This window comes from Oryzias latipes, chromosome 2 (assembly GCF_053564925.1).
Source record: "Oryzias latipes strain Hd-rR chromosome 2, Olatipes_Hd-rR_3.1".
Taxonomy (NCBI): Eukaryota; Metazoa; Chordata; class Actinopteri; order Beloniformes; family Adrianichthyidae; genus Oryzias; species Oryzias latipes.
In genome coordinates, this window is record NC_136238.1 from 35,635,847 (window position 1) to 35,660,163 (window position 24,317).

Genomic DNA, 24,317 nt, shown 5'->3' on the forward strand with positions numbered 1-24,317 from the left:
TATCAATCTCTTTTAAAAGCTACTTTTATAAGTATTCATTGTGTGTGGGGTCATGTGTCGTATTTGTTAACGGAGGGGAGTGGGAAAGGTGAACGGTGGATTGGGTTGTTATTGTAATATTGTGTTGTTTTTTTGTATGAATGTTTAAGCGTTTCTAGTTGCGCATGGTATGACAAGTGCTTTTTTCAACAAAAAAAATAAATATATATAGGTTGATTTGATCACACTTCAAAGACTAATATTATGCCAGTTTGTGGCATATAAGGTTGAAAGCTACAGTGTTAGACCTTGAGTCTGGCACGTTGACTTTTCATCAAAGCCTGAAATGTTATTTCAGGCAGTGCACTCTGAAAAAAAGCTAAATGCATACAAAAGTAATATTTGGAGAGGTACGTTAATGTGCTATGTTTCAAAAAACATATCTCTAGGAAATCTGTCCTTGTTTTGTCAGCATGTTTGAATTGGAGTTTACAGTTAGACGACAAGAAAGACGTGTCACACCAAGAAATTACTTTGATGCTGTTTTCTTTAAATAAATCAGAAAAAAGTAAAACCTCTAAATATTTCTGTGGCTGGTAAAAAATATTTTGTCAAAAATTAAATGTTTTCTCCTGTGTGGAGGTATTTCAGTTCATTAAAAACTGACATAAATGAGTAACGTTCACTGCTAACTGTGCAGAAGGCATGTTCTTTCTAAAACTGGAAATAGCACCAACCTTTATTATCACCTGAAGCTGAGTCTCCATTTGATAATTCAATAAAAATAACATTTCATTTCCTCATTATAAAGCAACTTTATTGGAGTTTCATTTGTCATTGGTCTTTTTGAGCCAAAATTCTGAAGAAATCAAAACAAAAGGCTTTTCCAACAGAATCAGAACGTTAGCACGTGACCTAAGTTTGTTCACTTTGTGCTAAATGTTGATTTCTTTGACTGTTGTGTTAATAATATGAACAGTTCTCTGTCGCCCTCTGGTGGTTCATCAGAGAAGCCAAACTTCCAAAGAAAGTGAATCAATAAACATGAGCTAATTCTTGATGCACAAGCTTGACACTTTCTCCTGCAGAGCAGCAGCTGACTTCAGCATCGTCATGGGAACACAGTCTGCTGCTGCTTCTGGAAACGTCTTCAAGGCTGTGGTGGGACTTGTTGGTCTGGAGGACAGATTCTCTGAGCAAATGCTGCTTCAGCTTCAAGCTTCAGCTCTTTTCTTCTGGCAGAGCTTAGAAGAAATGGAAACCTCCTTTGTTCTGACTGTTTGCTCCAAATCCCAGATTCAGGAATTCCTCCAAGAAGTTCAGCTCAGAGATCATCAGCAGAGAAAAGCCTGAAGTTCTGATGGAAAATGACAACAGAACATGATCAATATTATTGATCCACATGGAATCCAGAAGAAACTCTGAGGTGAAGACATGAAGACACAAGCTTCAGAGACATGAGGAGAAGTCAGAGTGGATTCATTCTGGACTTTCTTCTCACATCTTCTCTTCAGAACATCTTTGTCTTTGATCCTTCAAATCTTCTGAAATCTGATCATCCATGGATTGTTTTTGTGGGATCAGATCCAGAGTTGCTGAAAGTTCTGCTGCCCTCTGCTGGTCAAAGTGTCCAAACAGCAGAGGTGTTTCTCTCATCATTCTATCTTTCAGTCACAAACATACTGGTTATATTTTATACTATTAAACCTGTTATAAGATATATAAGGCTTTATAATGGCTGTCTTTACTGCACACAAATTGGGTTTTATGAACAAACTTGTGAAAAAAAGTAAACAGTTCAGTTCAACATTAGATATTTCTGCTCAGCAGATGGTGAACATTAGTCCAATAAAAACAGGACAAACAGTTGTTCTAAAGAGTGATTCTGATTTTTAGATGAAGGTGATATATTTAACAGATATTAACCCTTGTGTTATCCTAGGTCCTTTAACATTGGGAGTTGGGTCACCTAGACCCACTAGACAGTGCGCTGCACCTTTTTTCTTCCATGATTTGTGATATTCACTGGTGTCCATGGATTACATGAAATCTTTCCACCTTTATCCACCTTTGTCATGGTAGGGAGAACACGTCAATGGAAGGGTGGGGTCATCCAAGATAGCACAAGGGTTACAAAAGGAAAATGCTTCAGTCTCCATCTAGTCTAAAAGTTTAAACATTTATTCTCCTTAAAAGTCATTTTATGCTCACGACTTTGAATAAATACGTGTTTCACAGTGAATGCAGTCCTTCATATTTAAAGTTCCATGCAGATTTGGAACCAGAAGTGTAGAACATCAATTAATCTACCCTTGAACTTACCCGGGTACATCTCATACTCTGTTTTTTTGGAACAGAGTCCCGCTTTGGAACCAGCAGAAAATCACTAGACAGCAGAAACCCACACTGTGGGAAAGACTCCACACTTCTGACTGATGTTCACGTCCACTTTATTCTTCACAGTAAGATTGGAACAGAACACTGAGAACCAAAAAGAACAGAGGAACAGTTCTAATGTTTACTAGAAAACATGAATCACAAGAACACCAGACACAAACACCAGTCTGGTTCTTTATCTGCATCTTCCTTCGTGTGTTTTTAGGAAAATCTTTTCCTCACTAAATGGTAGGGATGCGGTTCTACTAAGACTGTGGATCGTTCCTTAGGTGGTGATCCGATTCAATTCATGAATCAAGCTCAATGGCTCACAGATCGAACCACGATTCTTGCTTTTTAATAGAATATGTTTGTACAGTTACTATAGGTATGTATTTTTACTGGATGTATGAAAGTTTAAATTAAAATCAACATTCTGGTTACGTACGGCAGTGACATAACAAAACAAACATAAACATAATTGTTGTCGGGTTACACGGTGGTGCAGTGGTTAGCGCTCTTGTCTCAAAGCAAGAAGGCCCTCGGTTCAAGTCCTGGTTGGAGGATCTGAAAACAGTAGAGTTTGCATGTTTGCCCCTGTGCATGTGTGAGGTTTCTCTGGGGACTCCAGCTTCCATCCCAAACATGCTTCATAGATCGATTGGTTGGTCTAAATTGTCCCTAGATGTGAATGTGAGAGTGCATGGGCCCTGTGACAGACTGGATGCAGGACTGCCTTCATGACCCCAAAAGGGAAGCTTAGAAGATGATTCACATGAAAATGTTCTCCACAGTTTCTCCGTTCTCAAAGTTCTGCAACACTTTATATTTTAAATCATTGCATATTGAAGCCGCTTTTCTGAGCTGCAGAATTTGCTGATTCATGGTGATTCTATTAGTTAGTGGATTTAAAAGAAAATCTGTTTTCACTCAATGGTTACTAGCTCACATGCCTTGACAAATTAAAAACTGAAGTCCCTTCTTTTAGTCTAAAAGAATAACGAAATTATGACAAATAAAATCATAAAGATGTTTACAAAACATTTCTCATAATAATGTACACACTTTGACAACATAAACATTGTCTTAGCAGAAACTATAACAATGGTCAACTAAATAAGTTTTGTCTAAAATAATAAAAAACAATGACAGGACAAAATGTAGTTAATGCCTCCTTTGAACTGAATTACTACATCAATGCTCTGTGTCATTGAGGCCACCAGATTGGGGGGGTGCACATGTAATGAAAGCTCAGGCTGATTTAACAGCTTCCTTCAAGTCGTCTCTATCATTAGGCCTGGTGTTTCATCTTCCTCTTTGTAGCAGATCATAGATTTTATTTATTGGATTCAGCTCAGGGAACTTTACTGGTTGATCAAACAGTAACATCATAGTCACTGAAAAAGATTTAGGCAATTTTGGCAATGTGGGAAGGTGCCGAATACAATCAGTCCACCAGTCTGACTGAGATAATTTACCCCTCCAATATCAAAGCAGTCGCTGGCAGGAAGGACACAACACACTTTTTAAACATGATCACTAAATGTTTTTGACAAACATTTGTTAGAATGTTCTTTTTTTCCTGGACAAAGAATATTGTTTTATTTAAACCTATACAATAAATTCACTAAATTAAACTAAGGCTTGAAATATTCCTACATTTTCCTTTTTTGTATAAAAAAAAGTTATTTCTTTTAAAAACAAAACAAAAAAAAACGACTAAATGGCATTTAAACAATATTTTTCCATATACTGTACAAGTTTTCTGCTCGCAGTTTTTCTGTTTTCGAAGTTGAGATTTTTCTCTAAATCCTTTATTAAAAACATGTTTTCGTTTCAAAAGAAAAGCTTCTCACCTGTGTGTGTTCTAATGTATTTTACTAAATTACATTTATGACTGAGCCATTTATCAGCCATGAAAACTATCTCACACCTGTATGAGTTTTCATGTGTGTTTTTAGAAGAGGTATTCGACTAAAACTGGCATCACATTTATTGCATGGGAAAGGCTTTTCTCCTGTGTGAGTTCTCGTGTTTTTTGAGAGTAGTTCTGTGTCTAAAACTTGTATCACATTCTTTACAAGTAAAAGGCTTTTCTCCTGTGTGAGTTCTCATGTGTATTTTGAGTTTTGATTTGTCACTAAAACCTTTATCACATTCTTTACAAGTAAAAGGCTTTTCTCCTGTGTGAGTTCTCATGTGTGATTTGAGATGAGATATTTGATAAAAACTTCTTTTACATTCTTTACAAGTAAAAGGCTTGTCTCCTGTGTGAGTTCTCATGTGTTTTTTGAGTGTTGATTTTTCACTAAAATATTTATCGCATTCTTTACAAGTAAAAGGCTTTTCTCCTGTGTGAGTTCTCATGTGTTTTTTGAGTGTTGATTTTTCACTAAAATCTTTATCGCATTCTTTACAAGAAAAAGGCTTTTCTCCTGTGTGAGTTCTCATGTGTGTTTTGAGATGATCTATACGACTAAAACTTGTATCACATTCTTTACAAGTAAAAGGCTTTTCTCCTGTGTGAGTTCTCATGTGTTTTTTGAGTGTTGATTTTTCACTAAAACATTTATCACATTCTTTACAAGAAAAAGGCTTTTCTCCTGTGTGAGTTCTCATGTGTGTTTTGAGACTACATTTATGACTAAAACTTTTATCACATTCTTTACAAGTAAAAGGCTTTTCTCCTGTGTGAGTTCTCATGTGTGTTTTGAGATGAGATATTTGATAAAAACTTCTTTTACATTCTTTACAAGTAAAAGGCTTGTCTCCTGTGTGAGTTCTCATGTGTGATTTGAGATGAGATATTTGATAAAAACTTCTTTTACATTCTTTACAAGTAAAAGGCTTGTCTCCTGTATGAATTCTCATGTGTGTTTTGAGATTGGATTTTTTACTAAAACATTTTTTACATTGTTCACAAGAAAAAGTCTTTTCTCCTGTGTGAATTCTCATGTGTTTTCTGAGATTAGATACATCACGGAAACTTTTATCACATTCTTTACAAGTAAAAGTCTTTTCTCCTGTGTGAGTTTTCATGTGAAATTTCAACTGAGGCCACCCACTAAACTTATTACCACATTTTTTAGATGCACAATATGTTTCATCAGACCCATTTTGGACATAACTTCTGTCCCTCCTTTTCCTCTGATCTCTGTTCTGTGGGTCTTTCTCTTCATCTGTAGTTGATGTTGATTCTGTCTCTTCATCTGTAGTTGATGTTGATTCTTCATGTTGGTTTCCTCCATCATGACTATCAGTTACATTTAAGCTGTGCTGATTGCTTAGATCTGCTTCACTGTTCTCATCTTCCTCATAAGTAGGAATCTCCATCAAGGTATCAGTCTCCTGCTTCAGATCAAGCTGCTCTTCATCCACTTCCCCTGGTTCCTCTTTAATCTGTAGAGGTTCTGGTTCCTCCTGTGCCTCTTTAATCAGTGAAGGATCTTGTTCCTTCTGTTCCACTCTAAAGTTCCTCTGCTGGTTGCAGAGATCTTCCTCTTCAGTCATCCAATGCTGGGGGAGTGCTGCAGGAATACAAACACAAGAAAAAGCCCTTTTTATACTTTTAAATGAATTTGTGTATTGACAAACACCAATAAAAGTCGAAAACTGCTCAGTCATATATTTCACACTAGTTCAGGGGTGGGCAAACTACGGCCCGCGGGCTGGATCCAGCCCGCCCTCATGTTTGGTCAGGCCGACCGAACAATATCAGAGACCCATGTTTTGTTTTGTTTTTTATCTGCCCACATGATCAAGAAGTGACATTTTCTTCCCCCCTTCTGCAGTCTGTGCTCCAACCTGTATTCCTCTAAAATTCCTGTCAAACAGAACAGAAGACAGTTTTCCCTTTCTACGTCGCAGTTCATCTTTACCGGTTTAGCCTATTCTTTTAGAGCGATTATGCTGCATTTTTTAAAACAGTGCCCTGTTCTGTGTCCTGATTGGCAGGAGACCCTGTCAATCAATCTCTTCAGTCCGTGCCGTGTCTCCTGTACACGGAGTTCTTCATATCTACAGAAATCTTTGATCCATCAGATCTTTGTTTTTATTCTAAGATCCTGGACTTAATTTCCATTAAAGTTTGAGATTTCAAACAAGAGAAAAGGATTAAAATGTTCATGTCAGTCTGAGAAAAGTGTATGTAGGCAGTGAGGAGTTTTACTGTCATAAACTTCTGTATTCAGACTCTTTGGATTTCAGCGATCATGGTTATTTTTAGAAAGAAACTCCTGCAATAAAATGAGGGAACTCTGTACTGGTGAAAAGGTACCGCAGATATATGCATAGCTGCAGCAGAACATGCAGAAATTTTCTTTTTCATAATTATGTCCCCTAAATTGGCAGTGGACGATGTTTGCTGTCAACGACCGGGATGATATTATTAAGTACTTTAATAATAGAAGCCGAAATTACAATGTGCTGTTTCAAATTCAGTGTCACATTTTATTAACTGTGAAATGACCGAAAGGTTACTACGGTAATCATAGTAAATAAAATACCATACATTCAGAATAAAAAAAAGTTTTTAGTAACAAAGTGATTACCGCAGTAACCGTTCGGTCATTTCACAGTTACAAACAATGTATGTAAACATTAGGGGATGGAAATTTAAGTTGGCCAAGATGCACAATAAGCGTGTTTGAGATCACCCAGATGGTCGCAACGCTGCGCAGATCACCTGGTGTGAGACGTATATTTTTGTTTTTGCTCCAACATCACCAGTCAATCAAAACCAAAAAATATCACAAGGAAGGGGTGGGAGCAAGGTGCCGACCTACGCGAACACAGCTGGAAATTTAGTACTGAACTGACTGAAAGCTCCCCTTAGACTACAAAACAATGAATTATGGGACATGTGTCCTGATGGGTTTTTGTAGTTCAGTGATCAATTAAAATAATTTAAAATACAACTCATTAAAAAAAAGCTACATACAATAAATAATTAACAACATTAAAATAATAATAAAATATATAATATCACAAATCACTGATCATACTAAGGGGAAGAGGCATATAAAAAGTAAATTGAATGTTAAGGACAACAACTTCCTGTTCTCCTTCAGTCTCGCTTTAGCTTCGCCTTCATGATTTAGGACTGCGATCCGTCCCGCAGCTTTAGGGGAACAAGCTACCGAACTCGGGTCTAAAGGTGTGTGTCATTCTGAGCACAGCAGAGCTAGGATCGTAAGCACACACAGCGGTTTGAACTTCTAAGCAGAAATGTCGCTCAGTCCTTAGAAACCGTTCAATCACGTGGATTTGTGTGTCCAGTCGTGTCCCGACTAAATAAAGGCTGATGTTATTCCCACATGTTTACGTGCAGCCAGGATGAAGATTGCAGCACCACCCAAAGCTAATGTTGTTAGCCCGTTTTAGCATACTGCTAATCCTGGCTTCATTTCCGGCTCCGTTCTTCAACAGACAAAGCTCTGACCACACGGAATAAAAATAAAATGATGAGCGAACAGGCGCTTCATAATAATCGTTACATTATTAAAAGCACATTTAGAAGATCGTCTCGTATATTACCGACCTGACATGTCAGTGTATATAGCCGCTCGGCAGGACTGATATCCGCTTCCAGTTTTTCAAACCCTACTGTACATGTGCGAATGAGTTATTCCGACTGAAAGTGTGACCCATGTGAATGTTTGTTATATTCTGAAAACGTTTTTCTGGGCCCATGTACACGGTTGGATTCTAATCCGACCATTGAACCGATCCAAGATATTCTGCACATGTAACCGTGGTTTATGGTGTCTACTCGAAGGGTGGCGGGGGCGTGGCATCACGATGGTGTCTCTACATCGGGATGTCAGTCACCCATCACGATGGAAGATGGTATCGCCCATCGGCACAACCCTACTAGGAACCGTGTAGCATAATCACAGACCACCAGGATATACTCGTGACCACTGCTGCTCTTCGGTAAAGGTCCAACAATGTCCATGGCTATTCTCCTGATTGGTGTGGAAATGATAGGAGGTGGGTGCAGTAATGCTCTGTCTGACTTATGTATAATGACAGTTTTCTGGCAGGTAGGACATGTTGCACAGTACGTCTGAATATCAGTGTACATAGATGGCCAGAAAAACATGAACTAACACGATATGTTTTGCGACGACCCAGGTGACCCGCCCATGGAAGTGTGTGTGCTAAGAGCATGATGCCTGAGGTGGTTGGAACAACTAACTGTAGGTGTTCACCTTCACCTGCACACAGAACATCATCAACAACAATAACCTGCACATTTCCTAAACATTTGTCACTTTCCGTCGTCACTTTGGCGAAGAAAGGTTTTAAAGTTTGGTCTTCATTTTGTAAAGCTAAAATGTCAGCTGGTATTTCAAAAGTATCTGCTGCGGTTGGGATCTCAGGACCCGGCAACTTATGTTTTTTCTTTCAAACCGTCTCTGGACTTTTTTTGCATTTCTTTTCTCCCATCTAGGGCTCGACATAGCCATTTGCCCGCTGGCCCGGTCCTGTTTTTCGAGCAGTACGGACCACAAGACTTTATTTTTCACTTGTCCGCTCGGGCCACTAAAATATCTAACGGTTAATATATTTTTCACCTTTTTCAATAACGTATATTTTGCGAAAATGTGTAGATTTACCTCGACTCAATAATTTACTTTTTCTGCTAGTCCTGTGTTCAGACTTCAAGGGTTTCTATGGGAAACCTTTTATCACTTCTCCTTCTCTCCCGCCTGTGCGCGCGGCCGTCACTGCCGAGCACCACACGGCACGCGCTCATTCTATTTTTTTTTCAAACTTTATTGAATGTAACAATTCAATACAAAACAATGTTAAACAGCAACAACGAAGGAACAAGCCCATCTATCCAACTATCCATCCATCTTCCTCCGCTTATCCGGGACCGGGTCGCGGGGGCAGCAGTCTAAGCAGAGATGCCCAGACTTCCCTCGCCCCAGCCACTTCCTCTAGCTCCTCTGGGGGAACCCCGAGGCATTCCGAGGCGAACACCTCTCCAGGGAGGCATCCGGAATAGATGCCCGAGCCACCTCAACTGGGTCCTTTCGATGTGGAGGAGAAGCGGTTCTACTCCGAGCTCTCCGCGGGTGGCCGAGCTTCTCACCCTATCTCTAAGGGAGCGCCCCGCCACCCTATGGAGGAAGCTCATTTCAGCCGCTTGTATTCGGGACCTCGTTCTTTCGGTCATGACCCATAGCTCATGACCATAGGTGAGTATTGGAGCGAAGATCGACCGGTAAATTGAGAGCATTGCTTTTCGGCTCAGCTCTCTCTTCACGACAACGGACCGATACAGCGACCGCATAACTACGCCGACGCCGCTCCGATCCGCCTGTCAATCTCACGCTCCGGTCTTCCCTCACTCGTGAACAAGACCCCCAGATATTTAAACTCCTCCACCTGGGGTAAGGATACTCCACCCACCAAGAGATGGTAAGCTACCTTTCTCCGGGCAAGAACCATGGCCTCGGATTTAGCGGTGCTGACCCTCATCCCAGCCGCATCACACTCGGCTGCAAACCGCCCCGGTGCACGCTGGAGGTCCTGGCTCGATGAAGCCAACAGGACAACATCATCTGCAAAAAGCAGATAGGAAATCCTGTGGTCCCCAAACCAGATCCCCTCCGGCCCCTGGCTGCGCCTAGAAATTCTGTCCATAAAAACTATGAACAGAACCGGTGATAAAGGGCAGCCCTGCCGGAGTCCAACGTGGACCGGGAACAGGTCTGACTTACTGCCGGCTATGCGAACCAAGCTCCTACTCTGGTCATACAGAGACCGGACAGCCCTTAGTAAGGCTCCCCGGACCCCATACTCCCCAGAGCACCCCCCACAGGATACCACGGGGGACACGGTCGAACGCCTTCTCCAAATCCACAAAACACATATGGACCGGATGAGCGAACTCCCACAATCCCTCCAGCACCCTAGATAGGGTGTAGAGCTGGTCCACTGTTCCACGACCAGGACGGAAACCGCACTGTTGTTCCTGAATCCGAGGTTCGACTATCGGACGGTCTCTCCTCTCCAGTACCCTGGCATAGACTTTCCCAGGGAGGCTGAGGAGTGTAATTCCCCTGTAGTTGGAACACCCTCCGGTCCCCCTTCTTAAAGAGGGGAACCACCACCCCTGTCTGCCAGTCCAGTGGTACAGTTCCCGACTGCCACGCGATGCTGCAGGGATGTGTCAGCCAAGACACTCCCACAGCATCCAGAGACTTGAGGTACTCAGGGCGGACCTCATCCACTCCCGGGGCCCTTCCACCGAGGAGCTCGTTGACTACCTCGGTGACTTCAGCCCGGGTAATAGACAGGTCCACCCCAAAGTCCTCACCCTCTGCTTTTTCAAAAGAAGGCGTGTCAGCGGGATTGAGGAGATCCTCGAAGTATTCCTTCCACCGCCCGACAATGTCCCCAGTCGAGGTCAACAGCCCCCCACATGCACTTAAAACTGTGCCTGTGGAGAACTGCTTTCCCCTCCTGAGAAGCCGGACGGTTTGCCAGAATTTCTTCGAGGCCAACCGATAGTCCTTCTCCATGGCCTCACCGAACTCCTCCCAGACCCGAGTTTTTGCCTCCGCAACGGTCCAGGCCACAGCTCGCTTAGACTGCCGATACCTGTCAGCTGCCTCTGGAGTCCCACAAGCCAGCCAGACCTGGTAGGACTCTTTTTTCAGCTTGACGGCATCCCTTACTTCCGGTGTCCACCACCGGGTTCGGGGGTTACCGCCGCGACAGGCACCAGAGACCTTGCGACCACAGCTCCGAGCAGCAGCAGAGACAATGGAAGTGGAAAACATGGTCCACTCGGACTCAATGTCCCTCAACCTCCCTCGGTACCTGTTTGAAGTTCTCCCGGATGTGGGAGTTGAAGACTTCCCTAACGGAGGGCTCAGCCAGACGTTCCCAGTAGACCTTCACAGTACGTTTGGGTCTTCCAAGTCTTTCCGGCTTCCTTTGCCGCCAGCGAATCCAACTAACCACCAGGTAGTGATCGGTGGACAGCTCCGCCCCTCTCCTCACCCGAGTGTCCAAGACACAAGGCCGAACGTCGCCTGAAACAACTACAAAGTCGATCATCGACCTCCTGCCTAGGAACAAGCCAGTGGGTTATTATTACATTTTACGCAGATTTATTTAAACTGACATACAGATCAGCGCGCCCCCTGGTGGTTTTTCACCGCGATGATCAAAAATCAGACACCTTCACTGAAGAGAGACTGAAGCATGTCAGAGATGTGGAAGACATGGCAGGAATAGATAGGAATATGTTAGATGGAGTAATGGGTGGAATTAGTGCTATGGACAGCAACATATTTAATGAATGCATTGAAGATAAAACTGTATGCACTAATCGTTAAGCTGAATGTCATAGAATCAAAGGCAACTCCAAATACCTGAATCTCAGACTCAAATGCAGTAGAATGTCAAACTACTTAATTTTGTTATTCTTTACAACACTGTAAGCAGTAGGTATTTCTAGTTAGCTTAATGATCTCAGTAATTTAATTATGCCCTGCAGCAGTCATAGACTGCAAAGACCATATTGTAACTGCTACGAGGGTCGAACACTCAAAAAGGTCCAAAACGTCAAAAAAACGCGTCAAAACGCCAAAAAATGGGGTCAAAAGTCGGACAAAGCAAAAAACGACACGACAATTGTGTAACGCAACAAAAATAGACACACACACGCACAACACCATCGCACAAACCTTAAAATTGTAGTCGCAAGGTCAGTTCCACCCTAGGTGTCACACCGTAAATATTCCGTCTTCGACGATTTCTTTTATTTTGTTTTCATTAAACCAAAATGTAATATTTTAGTTTTCAAATGTTATTTATCTATAACTTTAAGATTTATATTTAAGACCAGAGTAGCTGACTCATTTTTAACTACTAGTTTGAGGCTATCTTTTCTTTGGTTAAGGTGTCTGTGGGCGTGCGCCGGATGCCCTATCTTGTAGAGCTGGCTTCATTTTTTTTCTCTTTAGCTATAGGGGTGGTGGCCGCTGTTTTGCTCCATAACTCACAGAGCAGCTCACGAAAGCATGGGAATGTTGCCAGGGAATTTCTGAGTTAAGTTGACCTAAAGTCCAAATTGAGTCGCCGCAACTTTCTTTTCTAACAAGCCGTTCTCCGTTTAGAAAGTTTTGAGTTAGCGCGGTCGACTGTTAGCAAAGACTGTTGGGTAGTTTCACTTGAGAGGAGTTGCGGACAAAGGAAAAGCTATCCGAGCTAACGTTAACTGGCTCTGGGCTAACTTAGCATTCCTGTAGCTGCGGCGCAATGCAGGCCATAAAGTGTGTCATTGTTGGAGACGGTGCTGTGGGTAAGACATATCTACTCATCAGCTACACCACCAATGCCTTTCCAGGAGAGTACATCCCCACAGTGTTTGATAACTACTCTGCCAATGTTATGGTGGATGGGAAGCCGGTGAACCTGGGCCTTTGGGATACAGCTGGACAAGAAGACTACGACAGACTCCGCCCACTTTCTTACCCACAGACGGATGTGTTCCTCATCTGCTTCTCTCTTGTGAGTCCAGCCTCATTTGAAAACGTCCGTGCCAAGTGGTACCCAGAGGTGAGACACCACTGTCCCAACACTCCAATTATCCTGGTGGGCACCAAGTTGGATCTAAGAGATGACAAGGAAACTACGGAGAAGCTGAAGGAGAAGAAACTCTCCCCCATCACTTATCCCCAAGGTCTAGCTATGGCCAAAGAGATCGGTTCTGTCAAGTACCTGGAATGCTCAGCCCTGACTCAGCGTGGCCTTAAAACGGTCTTCGATGAGGCTATTCGGGCCGTCCTGTGCCCCCCACCTGCAAAGAAGAAGAGCAAGAAGTGTTCTCTCCTTTGAGACGTCCTGCAGCACAGCAGTTAGAGGGGATGTGACTCCTAGTGGGGAGCGCGGCTACATTCACAGGAGAAACACACTAGTATGTAAAAACAATGTGCTTCAGATTCTTTCCTTCCATAAGTGTAATTACAGCTGTTTTAATGAAAAAAAAATCAACCTAGATGTAGGAGAGGGGTCTGGACTTCAGAGAACCCTTGATAATTGTATACTGTACAGACAAAGCTATGAATTTCTTGAGGCCTTCTAAAACAGATTGGACGTTTTGTAAAAAACAGTAGAATGTCTTCATTATATTCTCCCACCGGTTATCCACCTTTATCGTTTACAATCTTTGTTTCAAGTGGAAGAAATGTTGCCAAATACATTCTGCACACACTGTATTTCAAACAAAGAAAAAAAGGAGAACAGCCGATTTATTGTCAGTTTTTTAAGGATCGACCTGCTCTTCGATTAATGGCGTGTTTGTGTCACAACTTTACTCTGTGAAAGCAGTTATGTCGTCCCACTGTAAACAAAGATAAATAACCACCTTCTCGCCTCAGATTATCCTCCAAACACCTTAATCCTAATACCAGTATCTGTTCAATCCAAAAAAGAAAAGATGCCTGGAACGGTCTGAGCATTTGAGTATATTTTTGAAGGTATTTACTGCTATCAATCAATTGGACGTACCAAAAGTATTCCCTCCTGCAGGCCCTCCTGAGATTTTTCAGATGTTAAGGTGATTAATGACTTTATTCTAAATCAGAACAGAAATGTTCAGATGTGTTGTGATGGGGGAGTAAGAGCACATTTAACACTCTTAAGGGCATTTATCAATTTCATTTTGCAGCACATTGATTTTTTTGTAAGCATCACTACTGGCTAAGCAATGTCACAAAGAAGAGCATATATGTCTGCCAATAAAGGTAAATAAGTTACTGTCAGTTCGGTGTAGTAAAGAGTGTACTCATCTTTTTGTTATAATCTTGATTTGATTCTTGTATCTTTCTTCAAAGACGTTACACATCCTCACTGTACCATTTCACTAACACTATGAATATCATTTTTTTTTTTTTACTTCTACATTTAACGCTACCTTAATCTTCCTACGAGCCTAGCTTTTTGTAATTAATGCTCTAGCATGCCTGTGCATCATATACTGAAAACTAAAATTAGAACTGCTAGTTATATATTTTTTGCCTATTTACAAAATGTATTTGAACTACTAGATCAGGGGTAAAGTACATGTTGCTCATCGGTATTGTAGCCAGATATCAAACTGTGCTTTTATTCAAGCCAATGTTGTGACGTTTTAGTTTTATGCAATAAAAAAGCTATTGTCACTTTTTGAAGAAGCGAATAAAGTGAATAAAACATTTTTTCTCCAAAAAAAAAAAAAAAAAAATTGTAGTCGCAAAAATGACGACAAAAACACAAAAAAGCCCAAAAAAGCCCTCAAAGAACGGGTTTAAAGCCAAAAAGACATGCCCAGTCTATGGTAAAAGACAGGCCGCATTGAAATACATAGGCTACCTGACTGCAAAAACTTCTATATTGTTTCTGCTTTGTTTCATTATTATGGCCCGCAGCAGCAGTCACTGACTGCAAGGACCATATTGTTTTCGCAGTTGGAACGACGACTTCGCCGCCTTTCAGCGAGAATGTGACCCCCGCCGCATGCTCGAAAAGTCACCAAAACGTGCACACACCTGGGATAAATTGCAAATGAATTTTCCACAAAGTCAACGTCACCCCCCCGAAGACGATGACATCACGGCCAGCGATCCCGTCAAAAAAATGAATGGGCCGAAAATCGCCCAAAAAAAGGGCCCAACAAAATGTACTTCAAAATACAGTCGCGAAACCAAAACACACATGTCGGGGATATCCCAAAGAAGTTTTGAAATCATTACGGCGCGGCCACACGACCTACAGCTTGGCGGCCATTTTGTGGCGAACTCTGAGAATTGGCGATTTTCGTGTTCTCCCACGGTATGGGGAAACGACACTTTTGTTGGAGCGATTTTCACGCAATTGCACACACTTGCTGACAGCTCCAGTCTACAAACACCACAGAAGTGTCGTTGACATTTGACCTCGGGAAAAGGCCGCCATCTGTAATTTTCTCAAAAAGCACCTTTAGCACCAGATACAAACGAAAACTCGTCGTTGGAATTTTCATCAATCGTCTCGTAACTTTTCGGGCATCAACGTCCAGCTACTCTGGACAAAATGTTGCAATTAGAAGTTAAAGAATTTGAACGGTGTGCGCGTGGCGAGCTCGCAACCGTTGCCATCTTAGCTAGCTCGCACATTTTTCATCGGAATGTCGTGAAGAGGAAATATGCAATTCCCTGGCCCGCGCTGAAAAAAACGATGTCACGCACGACAAGATCGATAAAGGAATGTGGGCGTGGTATGCAAAAAACCGTCGCAAAAAAATGTGCCGACTCGGCAAACACGAAAAAATTCGGGACTTTTTTTTTTGAGAATCGCCAAACGAAACCAATCTACCCTTGTTCGCGATATCCAAAGGAAGTTTTGAAATCATTACGGGATGGTGACACGACCTACGGTTTGGCGGCCATTTTGTGCCAAAATCTGTAAATTCCACATTTTCGCGTTTTTACACAATATGAAAAAATGAACTTTTTTTCCAGGGATGTTCACGAAATTTCACTCACATGTTGCTAGAGCAAGTCCACAATTACCTCTGGAGTTTCGTCGACCTTTGACCTCGGGAAAAGGCCGCCATCTTGAATTTTCTATAAAAAAACACCTTTACCGCTGGATTCAATCGTAAACTTGTCGATGGAATTTTTATCGATCGTCTCGAAACTTTTTGGGCATCAATGGCAAGCTACTGTGGAAAAAATGTTGGAATTAGAAGTTGTAGATTTTGAACGGCGTGCGCGTGGCAAGCTGGCAAAGTGGCGCACTGTTATACCTTCCATGCATTTCAATACAATACAGTGAAAATTGAATGAATGCATTAATGCCTGAAACAGAATACATTGAAAAACACTGGATATGGACATATAAGGAATGTGGGCGTGGTTAGCATAAAACCACTGTTGCTAAGGACAACAAAAAGTTTACTTTTACCGATCTGACCGAAACTGACATCAATCTGTTCGTCCTCCCGAGGGGACCAAAACATAAAATGGTTGCTATGGAGATAAAATCAACAGAAAAGCCGCCATTTTGGAAAAACTGGGTTTTTTATCATCTTATGACATATAGCTCTCACCAATGGAGCAATGTGTTTTTCTGAGTCAGTTAATGATGTTGATCGCTATTCTAACACTTTTAGCCACATTAGCATAGCTAGCATAGTTAGTGTAATAAGCATTTTACGTAATGTGTTTTTCTGAGTCAGTTGATGATGCTGATTGCTATGCTAGCACTTTTAGCTATGTTAGCATAATTCGCATAGTTAGCATAATTAGCATTTTAGGTAATGTGTATTTCTGAGTCAGTTAATGATGCTGATCGCTATGCTAGCACTTTTAGCCACATTAACGTAGCTAGCATAGTTAGCATAATTAGCAAATGCCGTTTTGACTAGCCTTTATCAAAAGTGGGCAGTGAGGGCGGTGAGGGAGGTTGTGGTGCGTAGAGTTGGGCATGGTAGGCGGGTTGCGTCTGCGGGCCATACAACGCAGCTTGCGGCTTTAATTATGGCCCGCAGCAGCAGTCACTGACTGCAAGGACCATATTGTTTTCGCAGTTGGAACGACGACTTCGCCGCCTTTCAGCGAGAATTTGACCCCCGCCCGTGCTCGAAAAGTCACCAAAATGTGCACACACCTGGGATAAATTGCAAATGAATTTTCCACAAAGTCAACGTCACCCCCCCCCCCCCCCCCCCCCCCCCCCAAGACGATGACATCACGGCCCGCGATCCCGTCAAAAAAATGAATGGGCCGAAAATCGCGTGTGGGGCCGAACAAAATGTACTTCAAAATACAGTCGCGAAACCAAGACACACGTGTCGGGGATATCCCAAAGATGTTTTGAAATCATTATGGGACGGCCACACGACCTACGGCTTGGCGGCCATCTTGTGGCGAACTCTGAGAATTGGCGATTTTCGTGTTTTCCCACAATATGGGGAAAAGACACTTTTGTTTGAAGGATTTTCACGCAATTGCACACACTTGCTGCCAGCTCCAGTCTACAAACACCCCAGAAGTGTCGTTGACCTTTGACCTTGGGAAAAGGCCGCCATCTGGAATTTTCTCAAAAAAGCACCTCTAGCACCAGATACAAATGAAAACTCGTCGCTGGAATTTTTATCAATCGTCTCGTAACTTTTCGGGCACCAACGGCCAGCTACTCTGGACAAAATGTTGGAATTAGAAGTTGTAGATTTTGAACGGCGTGCGCGTGGCGAGCTAGCAAAGTGGCGCACTGTCATAACTCCCATGCCTTTCAACACAATACAGTGAAAATTGAATGCATGCATTCATGCCTGAAACTGAATACATTGAAAAACACTGGATATGGACATATAAGGAATGTGGGCGTGGTTAGCATAAAACCACTGTTGTTAAGGACGGCAAAAAGTTTACTTTTACCGATTTGTCCGAAACTGACGTCAATCTGTTCGTCTTCTCAAGGGGACCAAAACATAAAATGGTTGCTATGGATATTAAAAAAAAAAAGCCGCCATTTTGGAAAAAGTGGGTTTTTTATCAAATTATGGCATATAGCTCTCACCATTGGAGGAATGTGTTTTTCTGAGTCAGTTGATGATGCTGATCGCTATGCTAGCACTTTTAGCTATGTTAGCATAGCTAGCATAGTTAGCATAATTAGAATTTTAGGTAATGTTTTTTTCTGAGTCAGTTGATGATGCTGATCGCTATGCTAGCACTTTTAGCCACATAAGCATAGCTAGCATAGTTAGCATAATTAGCAAATGCCGTTTTGACTAGCCTTTATCAAAAGTGGGCAGTGAGGGCGGTGAGGGAGGTTGTGGTGCGTAGAGTTGGGCATGGTAGGCGGGTTGCGTCTGCGGGCCATACAACGCAGCTTGCGGCTTTAATTATGGCCCGCAGCAGCAGTCATTGACTGCAAGGACCATATTGTTTTCGCAGTTGGAACGACGACTTCGCCGCCTTTCAGCGAGAATTTGACCCCCGCCCGTGCTCGAAAAGTCACCAAAATGTGCACACACCTGGGATAAATTGCAAATGAATTTTCCACAAAGTCAACGTCACCCCCCCCCCCCCCCCCCCCCCCCCCCCCCCCGAAGACGATGACATCACGGCCAGCGATCCCGTCAAAAAAATGAATGGGCCGAAAATCGCGTGTGGGGCCGAACAAAATGTACTTCAAAATACAGTCGCGAAACCAAGACACACGTGTCGGGGATATCCCAAAGATGTTTTGAAATCATTATGGGACGGCCACACGACCTACGGCTTGGCGGCCATCTTGTGGCGAACTCTGAGAATTGGCGATTTTCGTGTTTTCCCACAATATGGGGAAAAGACACTTTTGTTTGAAGGATTTTCACGCAATTGCACACACTTGCTGCCAGCTCCAGTCTACAAACACCCCAGAAGTGTCGTTGACCTTTGACCTTGGGAAAAGGCCGCCATCTGGAATTTTCTCAAAAAAGCACCTCTAGCACCAGATACAAATGAAAACTCGTCGCTGGAATTTTTATCAATCGTCTCGTAACTTTTCGGGCACCAACGGCCAGCTACTCTGGACAAAATGTTGGAATTAGAAGTTGTAGATTTTGAACGGCGTGCGCGTGGCGAGCTAGCAAAGTGGCGCACTGTCATAACTCCCATGCCTTTCAACACAATACAGTGAAAATTGAATGCATGCATTCATGCCTGAAACTGAATACATTGAAAAACACTGGATATGGACATATAAGGAATGTGGGCGTGGTTAGCATAAAACCACTGTTGTTAAGGACGGCAAAAAGTTTACTTTTACCGATTTGTCCGAAACTGACGTCAATCTGTTCGTCTTCTCAAGGGGACCAAAACATAAAATGGTTGCTATGGATATTAAAAAAAAAAAGCCGCCATTTTGGAAAAAGTGGGTTTTTTATCAAATTATGGCATATAGCTCTCACCATTGGAGGAATGTGTTTTTCTGAGTCAGTTGATGATGCTGATCGCTATGCTAGCACTTTTAGCTATGTTAGCATAGCTAGCATAGTTAGCATAATTAGAATTTTAGGTAATGTTTTTTTCTGAGTCAGTTGATGATGCTGATCGCTATGCTAGCACTTTTAGCCACATAAGCATAGCTAGCATAGTTAGCATAATTAGCAAATGCCGTTTTGACTAGCCTTTATCAAAAGTGGGCAGTGAGGGAGGTTGTGGTGCGTAGAGTTGGGCGTGGAAGGCGGGTTGCGTCTGCGGGCCATACAACGCCGCTTGCGGCTTTAATTACGTTTCTTGTTTGTTACGGACGTTTTGAGCTCAAATTTGACCCCCGCCACATACCAGAAAACTCACCAAAATTGGCACACAACTGGGATAAATTCTTCAATTCAAAAATAGAGAACATCCATCACGAACTACTAGTAAATCCTGACCCTGATCTAGCTCCCCCAATACTGTTTGACACGCATCATCATTCATTTTTATCATTTTCTCTACCATCAGTCAACGAAATTGCTGAGCTCATTAAACACTCTAAATCCTCGACCAGTCAACTTGATCCACTTCCTACAGTTCTGGTCAAAGCTACTCTTCCTTCCCTCTCTCCTCTAATCACCAACGTGATTCAGTCCTCTCTCACCACTGGAATTGTTCCCACCAGTCTCAAAAAGGCTGTTGTCACCCCAATACTCAAAAAACCAGGATTAGACCCCTCAAACCTCAACAATTTCCGCCCCATTTCTAATCTTCCATTCATCTCTAAAATACTTGAAAAAACCGTTGCAGAACAACTCCACATACATCTATCACAGAATAACCTATATGAACAATTCCAGTCCGGCTTCCGTCCCCTTCACAGCACAGAAACAGCTCTCCTTAAAATCTCCAACGATCTCCTCCTTGCTGCCGACTCTGGGCTACTCTCCATTCTCCTCCTACTTGATTTAAGCTCAGCCTTCGATACAATCTCCCATACCATCCTCCTAGACAGACTGTCCGCCATAGGTATCAGAAACATACCTCTCAACTGGTTTCACTCTTACCTCTCTGGTCGCACCCAATTTATTCAATTAAAACAGTTCACTTCCCATACAGTTCCTGTCACTACAGGTGTTCCCCAGGGCTCTGTCCTGGGACCCCTGCTATTTATCATCTACCTTCTCCCTCTTGGTCAAATCCTCCGTAAATACAAGATTCCCTTCCATTGTTATGCAGACGATACTCAGCTCTACATCTCCACCAAGCCAAATTCCTCTCTACCTCCCACTTCCCTCACTGACTGCCTTCTTGCAATAAAATCCTGGTTCACTACTAATTTCTTAAAACTAAACAACGATAAAACTGAACTTCTCCTGATCGGCACCAAATCCGTTATTAACAGCATCCAGAACTTCTCAATTCCCTTTGAAACCTCCTCCATTTCCCCCTCCCCTCAGGTTAAGAGTCTGGGTGTCATCTTCGACAGCACCCTCTCCTTCACTTCTCACATCAATAGCATCACCCGGTCTGCCTATTTCCACCTTCGCAGCATCCGTCGTCTTCGCCCTTCCCTCAGTCCGCATTCCACAGCCGTTCTGGTGCACAGTCTTGTCACTTCCCGTCTGGATTATTGCAACTCCCTTCTTTTTGGTTTACCACAAAAAACTCTACGAGAACTACAGTATGTTCAGAATTCAGCTGCCAGAATAATCTCTCAAACACCTTCCACCCAACACATCACACCTGTTCTGCAGCAGCTCCACTGGCTACCAATCACACACCGGATTACATACAAAATACTTATTCTGACTTTTAAATCCATCCACAACCTTGCTCCATCATATTTATCAGATCTTGTTCATGTGGCCATTCCCACCCGTACCCTCAGATCCTCCTCCTCCCTTCATCTGGATGTCCCCACTGCTCGCCTTGTCACTATGGGGGGCAGAGCATTCAGCTGCTCTGCCCCCCGGCTCTGGAAGTCTCTGCCTCCGGACCTTAGAAACATCGGGTCTATCTCACAATTCGCCAAAAAACTGAAAACTCATCTTTTCCAACTCGCCTATTCCCTCAGATAATTTCCTATTTCTGGCCTATTTATATGTATATTTTATTGTGCATTTGATTGCTTTTATTTTATTTTTATTATATATATATTTATTTTTATGTACGGCGACCTTGGGTTCCTTGAAAGTCGCCTAACAAATAAAATTTATTATTATTATTATTATAAATTGAAAATGAATCTTCGGCAAAGAGAATGCCACCCCCCGAAGTCGATGACATCACAGCGAGCGATCCCGTCAAAAAAATGAATGGGCCGAAAATTGCTTATGGGGCCAAAAAAAAATAATTCAAATTAGAGCAACGAAGCCAAAACACACGTGTTGGAGATATCCCAAAGAAGTTATGAAATCATCATGGGATGGCCACACGACCTACGGCTTGGCGGCCATTTTGTGGCGAACTCAAAACGACACTTTTGTTCAAGCGATTTTCACGAAATATCCTACACATGCCACAAACACGATTCGACAACTACCAAAGAAGTTTTGTTGACCTTTGACCTTGGGAAGGGGCAGCCATCTTGAATTTTCATGAAAAGCACCTTTAGTGACGGATACAAACGAAAACTCGTCCTAGGGATTTTTTTCGATCTTTTTGAAACTTCTCGGGCATCAATGGCAAGCTACTGTGGACAAAATGTTGGAATTAGAAGTTGTAGAATTTGAAACAGGTGCGCGTGGCGAATTCGCAACCGTCGCCATTTTAGCTAGCTCGCACATATTTTATCGGAATAGCCTGAAACTGAAATATGCGATTCCCTGGCCCACACTGAACAAAACGATGTCACATACGAAAAAATCGATAAAGAAATGCGGCCGTGGTAAACCAAAAACGATCGCAAAAAAAAGTGCTGACTCGGCTAAAAAAAAGAATTTCGGATTTTTTTTCTAAGAATCGGCTAACGAAACCTAGACAACTTTGTCGGGTATATCCAAACAAAGTTTTGAAATCATTACGTGATGGTGACACGACCTACGGTTTGGCGGCCATTTTGTGCCAAAATCTGCCATTTTGAGTTATTCGCGTTTTTACACAATATGGAAAAATGAACTTTTTTTCGAGCGATTTTCACGATATTTGACTCGCATGTCCGTAGCATAAGTCTACAATCACCTCTGGAGTTTCGTCGACCTTTGACCTCGGGAAAAGGCGGCCATCTTGAATTTTCTATATAAATACACCTTTGCCACTGGATTCAAACGTAAACTTGTTGGAATTTTTATCGATCGTTGCGAAAGTTTTTAAGCATCAATGGCAAGCTACTGTGGATATGGACATATAAGGAATGTGGGTGTGGTTAGCATAAAACCACTGTTGCTAAGGACGACAAAAAGTTTACTTTTATCGATTTGTCCGAAACTGACGTCAATCTGTTCATCTTCTCAAGGGGACTAAAACATAAAATGGTTGCTATGGAGATAAAATGAACAAAAAAGCCGCCATTTTGGAAAAAGTGGGTTTTTCTGAGTCAGTTGATGATGCTGATCGCTATGCTAGCACTTTTAGCCACATTAGCATAGCTAGCATAGTTAGCATAAGTAGCATTTTAGGTAATGTGTTTTTTTGAGTCAGTTGATGATGCTGATCGCAATGCTAGCACTTTTAGCCACATTAGCATAGCTAACATAGTTAGCATAATTAGCATTTGCAGTTTTAAATAGCCTTCATCAAAAGTGGGCGGTGAGGGCGGTGAGGGCGGTGGTGCGTAGAGTTGGGCGTGGAAGGCGGGTTGCGTCTGCGGGCCATACAACGCCGCTTGCGGCTTTAATTGTATTTAATTTTTTATTTTTTTAATTTAATTAAGTAACTAAAGTAACTAAAAAGTAACTAAAAAGTAAATGTAACTTTGCAACAGTAACAAAAAGTAGAAAATTAAGGCAGTCAGAGCAAAAAAGTAAATAAAATTTCTTAACTATTGATTAGGAACAAATGTGAAATAGCAGTGATTAGAGGCAGCATGAAAACTTCTTAACTAGTCTTACCTACTAAACTGCAGTGCTCTCTTCAAAACATCTAAAACAGACTAGAGCAGATTTAAGTTTGATATTCTCTATTTTCAGTCATTGAAAAGTGTATAAATAAGTGCTAGATGCCAAATTGCACCATGTTAAAATTTTTCGGGGGGGCATGCCCCCGGACCCCCCTAAAGTTGCAAGCACCTGCGGAGTGGTTGGTCACACTGTGCGCGGTGTCGGGCCAGTAACTTTCAAAATTTCAAATTTCTGGGCTATGTCAACCCCTGCCATCAAAGAAACTGTCATCCATGTGTGGAAGACTTTGCATCCGAGCTTTAGCCTGAGCTCTAGTAAGCACGGGTGCTGACTCACTAACAGCTAGCTCAGCTTGGCTTTAGCTGTTTCAGTAGCCTCATTTAATAAGACCCCCAACATCAACATAAGTAAATCACACCCCAAAATCAAATCAACAAGGCAGGTTTTCTCCCACTCCAGCAGTCAAAAGACATGATTGTACATTTATGGTCACAGTTACATTGGCTTTTGCGTACAAATGTTTGTCGCCATGTACACACACAACATTTGTTTGCCTGCCATAATCACGTCCACCAAAAGGGATTAAACTCTGTTTGACCATTCATTCATTTTCTTAGCAGTTTATCCCTTTCGGGGTCAGGGGGATCCCGGAGCCTGTCCCGGCCACTTGTGGGGGAAGGCAGAGCCAACCTGCACACATCCATTCACTCTCACAGTCATACCTAGAGTATCCAATTAACCTATGAAGCATGTTTTGGGAGGAAGCCGGAGACCCCGGAGAAAACCCACGCATGCACATGCAAACTCCACACAGAAAGGCCCCCCGTTGATGTAGTTTTTCATGTCCCCCAGCCGGGACTTGAACCGGAGGCCTTTTTGCTGTGAGGCAAGAGCGCTAACCACTGCGCCACCGTGCAGCCCTGTTTGACCAAAGAAACAAAACTGC

At 42.4% G+C, this 24,317-nt stretch overlaps 2 protein-coding genes and 1 pseudogene across 3 annotated transcripts in view; 2 read left to right on the top strand and 1 right to left on the bottom strand.

Annotated features, from left to right (window-relative positions):
* LOC144987176 (uncharacterized) overlaps positions 1 to 24,317 on the top strand; it is a 427,194-nt gene that overhangs the window by 261,366 nt on the left and 141,511 nt on the right. The gene's annotated exons all lie outside the window — the stretch shown is intronic.
* LOC144986858 (uncharacterized) overlaps positions 1 to 24,317 on the bottom strand; it is a 164,985-nt gene that overhangs the window by 113,991 nt on the left and 26,677 nt on the right. The window lies entirely within an intron of this gene.
* Positions 12,334 to 14,578, top strand: LOC144987979 (ras-related C3 botulinum toxin substrate 1 pseudogene; annotated as a pseudogene). The gene has a single exon (XR_013651671.1). The product of XR_013651671.1 is annotated as a ras-related C3 botulinum toxin substrate 1 pseudogene (transcript).